The sequence below is a fragment of the Narcine bancroftii genome, chromosome 11, assembly GCF_036971445.1.
Source record: "Narcine bancroftii isolate sNarBan1 chromosome 11, sNarBan1.hap1, whole genome shotgun sequence".
Classification (NCBI taxonomy): Eukaryota; Metazoa; Chordata; class Chondrichthyes; order Torpediniformes; family Narcinidae; genus Narcine; species Narcine bancroftii.
This window is the reverse complement of record NC_091479.1, coordinates 2,290,194-2,303,025: the sequence shown is the minus strand read 5'-3', so window position 1 is coordinate 2,303,025 and position 12,832 is coordinate 2,290,194.

Sequence of the window (12,832 nt, the reverse complement as noted above, 5' to 3'; positions counted from 1 at the left end):
TCCCTGTGTGAGATTCCATGCCTCAGATTCCCCGCCTCAGATTCCCTGCCTCAGATTCCCCGCCTCAGATTCCCCGCCTCAGATTCCCCGCCTCAGATTCCCTGCCTCAGATTCCCCGCCTCAGATTCCCCGCCTCAGATTCACCGCCTCAAATGCCCCGCCTCAGATTCCCTGCCTCAGATTCCCTGCCTCAGATTCCCTGCCTAGGATTCCCTTCATCTGATTCCCTTCATCTGATTCCCTGCCTCTGATTCGCTGCCTCTGATTCCATGCCTCTGATTCCCCACCTCTGATTCCCCGCCTCAGATTCCCTGACTCAGATTCCCTGCCTCAGATTCCCTGCCTCTGATTCCCTACCTCAGATTCCCTGCCTCAGATTCCCTGCCTCAGATTCCCTGCCTCTGATTGCCTGCCTCTGATTCCCTGCCTCTGATTCCCTGCCTCTGATTGCCTGCCTCTGATTCCCTGCCTCTGATTCCCTGCCTCTGATTCCCTGCCTCTGATTCCGCACCTCTGATTCCACGCCTCTCTTTCCTTGTCTCTGATTCCCCTCCTCTGATTCCCTGCCTCTGATACCCTGCCTCTTTTTGCCTGCCTCTATTTCCGTGCCTCTTTCTCTGCATCTAGATTCCCACATCTCATTTGCCCCCTCTGATAACCTGCCTCTGATTCCATGCCTCTGATTCACTGCCTCAGATTCCCTGCCTCAGATACCCCGACTCAGATTTACCACCTCAGATTCCCCGCCTCAGATTCTCTGCCTCAGATTCCCTGCCTCAGATTCCCTGCCTCAGATTCCCTGCCTCAGATTCCCTGCCTCAGATTCCCTGCCTCTGATTCCCCGCCTCTGATTCCCAGCCACTGATTCCCAGCCTCTGAATCCCCGCCTCTGAATCCCCGCCTCTTATTCCCCGCCTCTGTTTCCCCGCCTCTGATTCCCCGCTTCTGATTCCCCGCCTCTGATTCCCCACCTCTGTCTGTATGCCTCTCTTACGCCTCCACTTTTTCCCCTACACTCTTTCCGTGCCTCTCTTTCCCTCCCTCAATTTCAACAACTCTGTTTGATCTGTTCTGTGTACCTCATTTTCAACACACAAGTTCCAACCACTATGTTTCTCCCATCACTTTCCCCGCCTCTATTTTTCCGCCTATGTTTACCCGCCTCTGTTTATTCACCTGTTTCACTGCCTCTGATTCCCCGCCTCTGATTCCCCACCTCTGTCTCGACGCCTCTCTTTCGCCTCCACTCTTTCCCCTCCATTCTTTCCGTGCCTGTCTTTCCCTCCCTCAATTTCAACAACACTGTTTGATCTGTTTTGTGTACCTCATTTTAAACACACAACTTCCAACCACTATGTTTTGCCCGCCTCTATTTATCCACCTATGCTTACCTGCCTCTGTTTACCCGCCTGTTTCCCCGCCTCTGATTCCCCACCTTTCATTCCCCGCCACTCTTTCCCTGCCTCTATTTCCGCGCCTCTTTCTCTGCCTCTCTTTCCCCACATCCCTTCTCCTCCCGCTGATTCCGCGCCTCTGATTCCCCGCCTCTGATTCCCTGCCTCTGATTCCCCGCCTCTGATTCCCTGCCTCAGATTCCCTGCCTCAGATTCCCTGCCTCAGATTCCCTGCCTCTGATTCCCCGCCTCTGATTCACTGCCTCAGACTCCCAGGCTCTGATTCCCTGCATCAGATTCTCTGCCTCAGATTCCCTGCTTCTGATTCCCCGCCTCTGATTCCCTGCCTCTGATTCCCCGCCTCTGATTCCCTGCCTCAGATTCTCTGCCTTAGATTCCGTGCCTCAGATTCCCTGCCTCTGATTCCCCGCCATTGATTCCCCGCCTCTTATTCCCCGCCTCTGATTCCCCGCCTCTGATTCCCCGCCTCTGATTCCCTGCCTCTGTTTCCCCGCCTCTGATTCCCCGCCTCTGATTCCCCGCCTCAGATTCCCCGGCTCTGATTCCCTGCCTGAGATTCCCTGCCTCAGATACCCCACCTCAGATTGCCCGCCTCAGATTCCCCGCCTCAGATTCCCCGCCTCAGATTCCCCGCCTCAGATACCCCGCCTCAGATTCCCCGCCTCAGATTCCCTGCCTCAGATTCCCCACCTCAGATTCCCCGCCTCAGATTCCCCGCCTCAGATTCCCCGCCTCAGATTCCCTGCCTCAGATTCCCTGCCTCAGATTCCCTGCCTCTGATTGCCTGCCTCTGATTCCCTGCCTCTGATTCCCTGCCTCTGATTCCCTGCCTCTGATTCCGCGCCTCTGATTCCACGCCTCTCTTTCCGTATCTCTGATTCCCCGCCTCTGATTCACTGCATCTGATACCCTGCCTCTCTTTGCCTGCCTCTATTTCGGTGCCTCTTTCTCTGCATCTAGTTTCCCACATCTCATTTGCCCACTCTGATAACCCGCCTCTGATTCCATGCCTCTGATTCCCCGCCTCTGATTCCCCGCCTCTGATTCCCTGCCTTTGATTCCCCGCCTCTGATTCCCTGCCTCAGATTCCCTGCTTCAGATTCCCTGCCTCAGATTCCCTGCCTCAGATTCCCTGCCTCTGATTCCCCGCCTCTGATTCCCCGCCTCAGATTCCCCGCCTCAGATTCCCCGCCTCAGATTCCCCGCCTCAGATTCCCCGCCTCAGATTCCCTGCCTCAGATTCCCTGCCTCTGATTGCCTGCCTCTGATTCCCTGCCTCTGATTCCCTGCCTCTGATTCCCTGCCTCTGATTCCCTGCCTCTCATTCCCTGCCTCTCTTTCCCTGCCTCTGATTCCGCGCCTCTGATTCCACGCCTCTCTTTCCGTATCTCTGATTCCCCGCCTCTGATTCCCTGCATCTGATACCCTGCCTCTCTTTGCCTGCCTCTATTTCGGTGCCTCTTTCTCTGCATCTAGTTTCCCACATCTCATTTGCCCACTCTGATAACCCGCCTCTGATTCCATGCCTCTGATTCCCCGCCTCTGATTCCCCGCCTCTGATTCCCTGCCTTTGATTCCCCGCCTCTGATTCCCTGCCTCAGATTCCCTGCTTCAGATTCCCTGCCTCAGATTCCCTGCCTCAGATTCCCTGCCTCTGATTCCCCGCCTCTGATTCCCCGCCTCTTATTCCCCGCCTCTGATTCCCCGCCTCTGATTCCTCGCCTGTGATTCCCTGCCTCTGTTTCCCCGCCTCTGATTCCCCGCCTCTGATTCCCCGCCTCAGATTTCCCGGCTCTGACTCCCTGCCTGAGATTCCCTGCCTGAGATTCCCTGCCTCAGATTCCCTGCCTCAGATTCCCCGCCTCAGATTCCCCGCCTCAGATTCCCCGCCTCAGATTCCCCGTCTCAGATTCCCCGCCTCAGATTCCCCGCCTCAGATTCCCCGCCTCATATTCACTGCCTCAGATTCCCTGCCTCTAATTGCCTTCCTCTGATTCCCTGCCTCTGATTCCCAGCCTCTGATTCCCTGCCTCTGATTCCCTGCCTCTGATTCCCTGCCTCTGATTCCGCACCTCTGATTCCACGCCTCTCTTTCCGTGTCTCTGATTCCCTGCCTCTGATTCCCTGCCTCTCATACCCTGCCTCTCTTTGCCTGCCTCTATTTCCGTGCCTCTTCCTCTGCATCTTGTTTCCCACATCTCATTTGCACCCTCTGATAACCCACCTCTGATTCCATGCCTCTGATTCCCCGCCTCTGATTCCCCGCCTCTGATTCCCTGCCTCAGATTCCCTGCCTCAGATTCCTTGCCTCAGATTCCCTGCCTCTGATTCCCCGCTTCTGATTCCCCGCCTCTTATTCCCCGCCTCTGATTCCCCGCCTCTGATTCCCCACCTCTGATTCCCTGCCTCTGTTTCCCCGCCTCTGGTTCCCCGCGTCTGATTCCCCGCCTCAGATTCCCCGGCTCTGATTCCCTGCCTGAGATTCCATGCCTCAGAATCCCCACCTCAGATTCCCTGCCTCAGATTCCCCACCGCAGATTCCCCGCCTCAGATTCCCCACCTCAGATTCCCTGCCTCAGATTCCCCGCCTCAGATTCCCTGCCTCAGATTCCTCGCCTCAGATTCCCTGCCTCAGATTCCCTGCCTCAGATTCCTTGCCTCAGATTCCCTTCATCTGATTCCCTTCATCTGATTCCCTGCCTCTGTTACCCTGCCTCTGATTCCCTGCCTCTGATTCCCCGCCTCTGATTCCCTGCCTCTGATTCCCTGCCTCTGATTGCCTGCCTCTGATTCCCTGCCTCTGATTCCCTGCCTCTGATTCCCTGCCTCTGATTCCGCACCTCTGATTCCACGCCTCTCTTTCCTTGTCTCTGATTCACCGCCTCTGATTCCCTGCCTCTGATACCCTGCCTCTCTTTGCCTGCCTCTATTTCCGTGCCTCTTTCTCTGCATCTAGGTTCCCAAATCTCATTTGCCCCCTCTGATAACCCGCCTCTGATTCCATGCCTCTGATTCACTGCCTCAGATTCCCTGCCTCAGATACCCCGACTCAGATTTACCGCCTCAGATTCCCTGTCTCAGATTTCCTGCCTCAGATTCCCTGCCTCAGATTCCCTGCCTCAGATTCCCTGCCTCCGATTCCCCGCCTCTGATTCCCCGCCTCTGATTCCCCGCCTCTAATTCCCAGCATCTGAATCCCCGCCTCTGAATCCCCGCCTCTGATTCCCCGCCTCTGTTTCCCCGCCTCTGATTCCCCGCACCTGATTCCCCGCCTCTGATTCCACGCCTCTGATTCCCCGCCTCTGATTCCAGGCCTCTTATTCCCCGCCTCTGATTCCCACCTCTGATTGCCTGCCACTGATTGCCCGCCTCTGATTCCCCGCCTCTGATTCCCCGCCTCTGATTCCCCACCTCTGTCTGTATGCCTCTCTTTCGCCTCCGCTTTTTCCCCTACACTCTTTCCGCGCCTCACTTTCCCTTCCTCAATTTGAACAACTCTGTTTGAACTGTTCTGTGTACCTCATTTTCAACACACAAGTTCCAACCACTATGTTTCACCCATCACTTTCCCCGCCTCTATTTTTCCGCCTATGTTTACCCGCCTCTGTTTACCCACCTGTTTCACCGCCTCTGATTCCCCGCCTCTGATTCCCCACCTCTGTCTCGATGCCTCTCTTTCGCCTCCACTCTTTCCCCTCCACTCTTTCCGTGCCTGTCTTTCCCTCCCTCAATTTCAACAACACTGTTTGATCTGTTTTGTGTACCTCATTTTAAACACACAACTTCCAACCACTATGTTTTGCCCGCCTCTTTCCCCGCCTCTATTTATCCACCTATGTTTACCTGCCTCTGTTTACCCGCCTGTTTCCCCGCCTCTGATTCCCCACCTTTCATTCCCCACCTCTCTTTCCCTGCCTCTATTTCCGCGCCTCTTTCTCTGCCTCTGTTTCCTCAAATCTCTTTTCCTCCCACTGATTCCCCGCCTCTGATTCCCCACCTCTGATTCCACGCCTCTGATTCCCCGCCTCTGATTCAAGGCCTCTGATTCCCCGCCTCTGATTCCCCACCTCTGATTGCCTGCCACTGATTGCCCACCTCTGATTCCCCGCCTCTGATTCCCCGCCTCTGATTCCCCACCTCTGTCTGTATGCCTCTCTTTCGACTCCACTCTTTCCCCTCCACTCTTTCCGCGCCTCTCTTTCCCTCCCTCAATTTCAACAACACTGTTTGATCTGTTTTGTGTACCTCATTTTAAACACACAAGTTCCAACCACTATGTTTTGCCCGCCTCCTTCCCCGCCTCTATTTATCCACCTATGTTTACCTGCCTCTGTTTACCCGCCTGTTTCCCCGCTTCTGATTCCCCACCTTTCATTCCCCGCCTCTCTTTCCCTGCCTCTATTTCCGCGCCACTTTCTCTGCCTCTCTTTCCCCACATCTCTTTTCCTCCCCCTGATTCCCCGCCTCTGATTCCCCGCCTCTGATTCCCTGCCTCTGATTCCCCGCCTCTGATTCCATGCCTCAGATTCCCTGCCTCAGATTACCTGCCTCAGATTCCCTGCCTCTGATTCCCCGCCTCTGATTCCCCGCCTCTTATTCCCCACCTCTGATTCCCCGCCTCTGATTCCCCACCTCTGATTCCCTGCCTCAGATTCCCCGGCTCTGATTCCCTGCATCAGATTCCCTGCCTCAGATTCCCTGCCTCTGATTCCCCGCCTCTGATTCCCTGCCTCTGATTCCCCGCCTCTGATTACCTGCCTCAGATTCCCTGCCTCAGATTCCCTGCCTCAGATTCCCTGCCTCTGATTCCCCGCCTTTGATTCCCCACCTCTTATTCCCCGCCTCTGATTCCCCACCTCTGATTCCGCACCTCTGATTCCCTGCCTCTGTTTCCCCGCCTCTGATTCCCCGCCTCTGATTCCCCGCCTGAGATTCCCCGGCTCTGATTCCCTGCCTGAGATTCCCTGCCTCAGATACCCCGCCTCAGATTCCCCGCCTCAGATTCCCCGCCTCAGATTCCCCGCCTCAGATTCCCCGCCTCAGATTTCCCGCCTCAGATTCCCCACCTCAGATTCCCCGCCTCAGATTCCCTGCCTCAGATTCCCCGCCTCAGATTCCCCGCCTTAGTTTCCCCGCCTCAGATTCCCCGCCTCAGATTCCCCGCCTCAGATTCCCTGCCTCAGATTCCCTGCCTTTGATTGCCTGCCTCTGATTCCCTGCCTCTGATTCCCTGCCTCTGATTCCCTGCCTCTGATTCCCTGCCTCTGATTCCCTGCCTCTGATTCCCTGCCTCTGATTCCGAGCCTCTGATTCCACGCCTCTCTTTCCATATCTCTGATTCCCCGCCTCTGATTCCCTGCCTCTGATACCCTGCCTCTCTTTGCCTGCTTCTATTTCGGTGCCTCTTTCTCTGCATCTAGTTTCCCACATCTCATTTGCCCCCTCTGATAACCCGCCTCTGATTTCATGCCTCTGATTCCCTGCCTCTGATTCCCCGCCTCTGATTCCCTGCCTCTGATTCCCCGCCTCTGATTCCCTGCCTCAGATTCCCTGCCTCAGATTCCCTGCCTCAGATTCCCTGCCTCAGATTCCCTGCCTCTGATTCCCCGCCTCTGATTTCCCGCCTCTTATTCCCCGCCTCTGATTCCCCGCCGCTGATTCCCCGCCTCTGATTCCCTGCCTCTATTTCCCCGCCTCTGATTCCCCGCCTCTGATTCCCCGCCTCAGATTTCCCGGCTCTGATTCCCTGCCTCTGATTCCCTGCCTCTGATTCCCTGCCTCTGATACCCTGCCTCTCTTTGCCTGCCTCTATTTCCGTGCCTCTTCCTCTGCATCTTGTTTCCCACATCTCATTTGCACCCTCTGATAACCCACCTCTGATTCCATGCCTCTGATTCCCCGCCTCTGATTCCCCGCCTCTGATTCCCTGCCTCAGATTCCCTGCCTCAGATTCCTTGCCTCAGATTCCCTGCCTCTGATTCCCCACTTCTGATTCCCCGCCTCTTATTCCCCGCCTCTGATTCCCCGCCTCTGATTCCCCACCTCTGATTCCCTGCCTCAGATTCCCCGCCTCAGATTCCCTGCCTCAGATTCCCCGCCTCAGATTCCCCGCCTTAGTTTCCCCGCCTCAGATTCCCCGCCTCAGATTCCCCGCCTCAGATTCCCTGCCTCAGATTCCCTGCCTTTGATTGCCTGCCTCTGATTCCCTGCCTCTGATTCCCTGCCTCTGATTCCCTGCCTCTGATTCCCTGCCTCTGATTCCCTGCCTCTGATTCCCTGCCTCTGATTCCGAGCCTCTGATTCCACGCCTCTCTTTCCATATCTCTGATTCCCCGCCTCTGATTCCCTGCCTCTGATACCCTGCCTCTCTTTGCCTGCTTCTATTTCGGTGCCTCTTTCTCTGCATCTAGTTTCCCACATCTCATTTGCCCCCTCTGATAACCCGCCTCTGATTTCATGCCTCTGATTCCCTGCCTCTGATTCCCCGCCTCTGATTCCCTGCCTCTGATTCCCCGCCTCTGATTCCCTGCCTCAGATTCCCTGCCTCAGATTCCCTGCCTCAGATTCCCTGCCTCTGATTCCCTGCCTCTGATTCCCCGCCTCTGATTTCCCGCCTCTTATTCCCCGCCTCTGATTCCCCGCCGCTGATTCCCCGCCTCTGATTCCCTGCCTCTATTTCCCCGCCTCTGATTCCCCGCCTCTGATTCCCCGCCTCAGATTTCCCGGCTCTGATTCCCTGCCTGAGATTCCCTGCCTGAGATTCCCCGCCTCAGATTCCCAGCCTTAGATTCCCCGCCTCAGATTCCCCGCCTCAGATTCCCCGCCGCAGATTCCCCATCTCAGATTCCCCGCCTCAGATTCCCCGCCTCAGATTCCCCGCCTCAGATTCCCTGCCTCATATTCCCTGCCTCTGATTGCCTTCCTCTGATTCCCTGCCTCTGATTCCCTGCATCTGATTCCCTGCCTCTGATTCCCTGCCTCTGATTCCCTGCCTCTGATTCCCTGCCTCTAATTCCCTGCCTCTGATTCCGCACCTCTGATTCCACGCCTCTCTTTCAGTGTCTCTGATTCCCCGCCTCTGATTCCCTGCCTCTTATACCCTGCCTCTCTTTGCCTGCCTCTATTTCCGTGCCTCTTTCTCTGCATCTAGTTTCCCACATCTCATTTGCCCCCTCTGATAACCCGCCTCTGATTCCCTGCCTCAGATTCCTTGCCTCAGATTCCCTGCCTCTGATTCCCCGCCTCTGATTCCCCGCCTCTGATTCCCCGCCTCTGATTCCCTGCCTCTGTTTCCACGCCTCTGATTCCCCGCGTCTGATTCCCCGCCTCAGATTCCCCGGCTCTGATTCCCTGTGTGAGATTCCATGCCTCAGATTCCCCGCCTCAGATTCCCTGCCTCAGATTCCCCGCCTCAGATTCCCCGCCTCAGATTCCCCGCCTCAGATTCCCTGCCTCAGATTCCCCGCCTCAGATTCCCCGCCTCAGATTCACCGCCTCAAATGCCCCGCCTCAGATTCCCTGCCTCAGATTCCCTGCCTCAGATTCCCTGCCTAGGATTCCCTTCATCTGATTCCCTTCATCTGATTCCCTGCCTCTGATTCGCTGCCTCTGATTCCATGCCTCTGATTCCCCACCTCTGATTCCCCGCCTCAGATTCCCTGCCTCAGATTCCCTGCCTCAGATTCCCTGCCTCTGATTCCCTACCTCAGATTCCCTGCCTCAGATTCCCTGCCTCAGATTCCCTGCCTCTGATTGCCTGCCTCTGATTCCCTGCCTCTGATTCCCTGCCTCTGATTGCCTGCCTCTGATTCCCTGCCTCTGATTCCCTGCCTCTGATTCCCTGCCTCTGATTCCGCACCTCTGATTCCACGCCTCTCTTTCCTTGTCTCTGATTCCCCTCCTCTGATTCCCTGCCTCTGATACCCTGCCTCTTTTTGCCTGCCTCTATTTCCGTGCCTCTTTCTCTGCATCTAGATTCCCACATCTCATTTGCCCCCTCTGATAACCTGCCTCTGATTCCATGCCTCTGATTCACTGCCTCAGATTCCCTGCCTCAGATACCCCGACTCAGATTTACCACCTCAGATTCCCCGCCTCAGATTCTCTGCCTCAGATTCCCTGCCTCAGATTCCCTGCCTCAGATTCCCTGCCTCAGATTCCCTGCCTCAGATTCCCTGCCTCTGATTCCCCGCCTCTGATTCCCAGCCACTGATTCCCAGCCTCTGAATCCCCGCCTCTGAATCCCCGCCTCTTATTCCCCGCCTCTGTTTCCCCGCCTCTGATTCCCCGCCTCTGATTACCCGCCTCTGATTCCCCACCTCTGTCTGTATGCCTCTCTTACGCCTCCACTTTTTCCCCTACACTCTTTCCGTGCCTCTCTTTCCCTCCCTCAATTTGAACAACTCTGTTTGATCTGTTCTGTGTACCTCATTTTCAACACACAAGTTCCAACCACTATGTTTCTCCCATCACTTTCCCCGCCTCTATTTTTCCGCCTATGTTTACCCGCCTCTGTTTATTCACCTGTTTCACTGCCTCTGATTCCCCGCCTCTGATTCCCCACCTCTGTCTCGACGCCTCTCTTTCGCCTCCACTCTTTCCCCTCCATTCTTTCCGTGCCTGTCTTTCCCTCCCTGAATTTCAACAACACTGTTTGATCTGTTTTGTGTACCTCATTTTAAACACACAACTTCCAACCACTATGTTTTGCCCGCCTCTATTTATCCACCTATGCTTACCTGCCTCTGTTTACCCGCCTGTTTCCCCGCCTCTGATTCCCCACCTTTCATTCCCCGCCACTCTTTCCCTGCCTCTATTTCCGCGCCTCTTTCTCTGCCTCTCTTTCCCCACATCCCTTTTCCTCCCGCTGATTCCGCGCCTCTGATTCCCCGCCTCTGATTCCCTGCCTCTGATTCCCCGCCTCTGATTCCCTGCCTCAGATTCCCTGCCTCAGATTCCCTGCCTCAGATTCCCTGCCTCTGATTCCCCGCCTCTGATTCACTGCCTCAGATTCCCAGGCTCTGATTCCCTGCATCAGATTCTCTGCCTCAGATTCCCTGCTTCTGATTCCCCGCCTCTGATTCCCTGCCTCTGATTCCCCGCCTCTGATTCCCTGCCTCAGATTCTCTGCCTTAGATTCCGTGCCTCAGATTCCCTGCCTCTGATTCCCCGCCATTGATTCCCCGCCTCTTATTCCCCGCCTCTGATTCCCCGCCTCTGATTCCCCGCCTCTGATTCCCTGCCTCTGTTTCCCCGCCTCTGATTCCCCGCCTCTGATTCCCCGCCTCAGATTCCCCGGCTCTGATTCCCTGCCTGAGATTCCCTGCCTCAGATACCCCACCTCAGATTGCCCGCCTCAGATTCCCCGCCTCAGATTCCCCGCCTCAGATTCCCCGCCTCAGATTCCCCGCCTCAGATTCCCTGCCTCAGATTCCCCACCTCAGATTCCCCGCCTCAGATTCCCCGCCTCAGATTCCCTGCCTCAGATTCCCCGCCTCAGATTCCCCGCCTCAGATTCCCTGCCTCAGATTCCCTGCCTCAGATTCCCTGCCTCTGATTGCCTGCCTCTGATTCCCTGCCTCTGATTCCCTGCCTCTGATTCCCTGCCTCTGATTCCCCGCCTCTGATTCCCTGCCTCTCATTCCCTGCCTCTGATTCCGCGCCTCTGATTCCACGCCTCTCTTTCCGTATCTCTGATTCCCCGCCTCTGATTCCCTGCATCTGATACCCTGCCTCTCTTTGCCTGCCTCTATTTCGGTGCCTCTTTCTCTGCATCTAGTTTCCCACATCTCATTTGCCCACTCTGATAACCCGCCTCTGATTCCATGCCTCTGATTCCCCGCCTCTGATTCCCCGCCTCTGATTCCCTGCCTTTGATTCCCCGCCTCTGATTCCCTGCCTCAGATTCCCTGCTTCAGATTCCCTGCCTCAGATTCCCTGCCTCAGATTCCCTGCCTCTGATTCCCCGCCTCTGATTCCCCGCCTCAGATTCCCCGCCTCAGATTCCCCGCCTCAGATTCCCCGCCTCAGATTCCCCGCCTCAGATTCCCTGCCTCAGATTCCCTGCCTCTGATTGCCTGCCTCTGATTCCCTGCCTCTGATTCCCTGCCTCTGATTCCCTGCCTCTGATTCCCTGCCTCTCATTCCCTGCCTCTCTTTCCCTGCCTCTGATTCCGCGCCACTGATTCCACGCCTCTCTTTCCGTATCTCTGATTCCCCGCCTCTGATTCCCTGCCTCTGATTCCCCGCCTCTGATTCCCCGCCTCTTATTCCCCGCCTCTGATTCCCCGCCTCTGATTCCTCGCCTGTGATTCCCTGCCTCTGTTTCCCCGCCTCTGATTCCCCGCCTCTGATTCCCCGCCTCAGATTTCCCGGCTCTGATTCCCTGCCTGAGATTCCCTGCCTGAGATTCCCTGCCTCAGATTCCCTGCCTCAGATTCCCCGCCTCAGATTCCCCGCCTCAGATTCCCCGCCTCAGATTCCCCGTCTCAGATTCCCCGCCTCAGATTCCCCGCCTCAGATTCCCCGCCTCATATTCACTGCCTCAGATTCCCTGCCTCTAATTGCCTTCCTCTGATTCCCTGCCTCTGATTCCCTGCCTCGGATTCCCTGCCTCTGATTCCCTGCCTCTGATTCCCTGCCTCTGATTCCGCACCTCTGATTCCACGCCTCTCTTTCCGTGTCTCTGATTCCCTGCCTCTGATTCCCTGCCTCTCATACCCTGCCTCTCTTTGCCTGCCTCTATTTCCGTGCCTCTTCCTCTGCATCTTGTTTCCCACATCTCATTTGCACCCTCTGATAACCCACCTCTGATTCCATGCCTCTGATTCCCCGCCTCTGATTCCCCGCCTCTGATTCCCTGCCTCAGATTCCCTGCCTCAGATTCCTTGCCTCAGATTCCCTGCCTCTGATTCCCCGCTTCTGATTCCCCGCCTCTTATTCCCCGCCTCTGATTCCCCGCCTCTGATTCCCCACCTCTGATTCCCTGCCTCTGTTTCCCCGCCTCTGGTTCCCCGCGTCTGATTCCCCGCCTCAGATTCCCCGGCTCTGATTCCCTGCCTGAGATTCCATGCCTCAGAATCCCCACCTCAGATTCCCTGCCTCAGATTCCCCGCCGCAGATTCCCCGCCTCAGATTCCCCACCTCAGATTCCCTGCCTCAGATTCCCCGCCTCAGATTCCCTGCCTCAGATTCCTCGCCTCAGATTCCCTGCCTCAGATTCCCTGCCTCAGATTCCTTGCCTCAGATTCCCTTCATCTGATTCCCTTCATCTGATTCCCTGCCTCTGTTACCCTGCCTCTGATTCCCTGCCTCTGATTCCCCGCCTCTGATTCCCTGCCTCTGATTCCCTGCCTCTGATTCCCTGCCTCTGATTCCCTGCCTCTGATTCCCTGCCTCTGATTCCGCACCTCTGATTC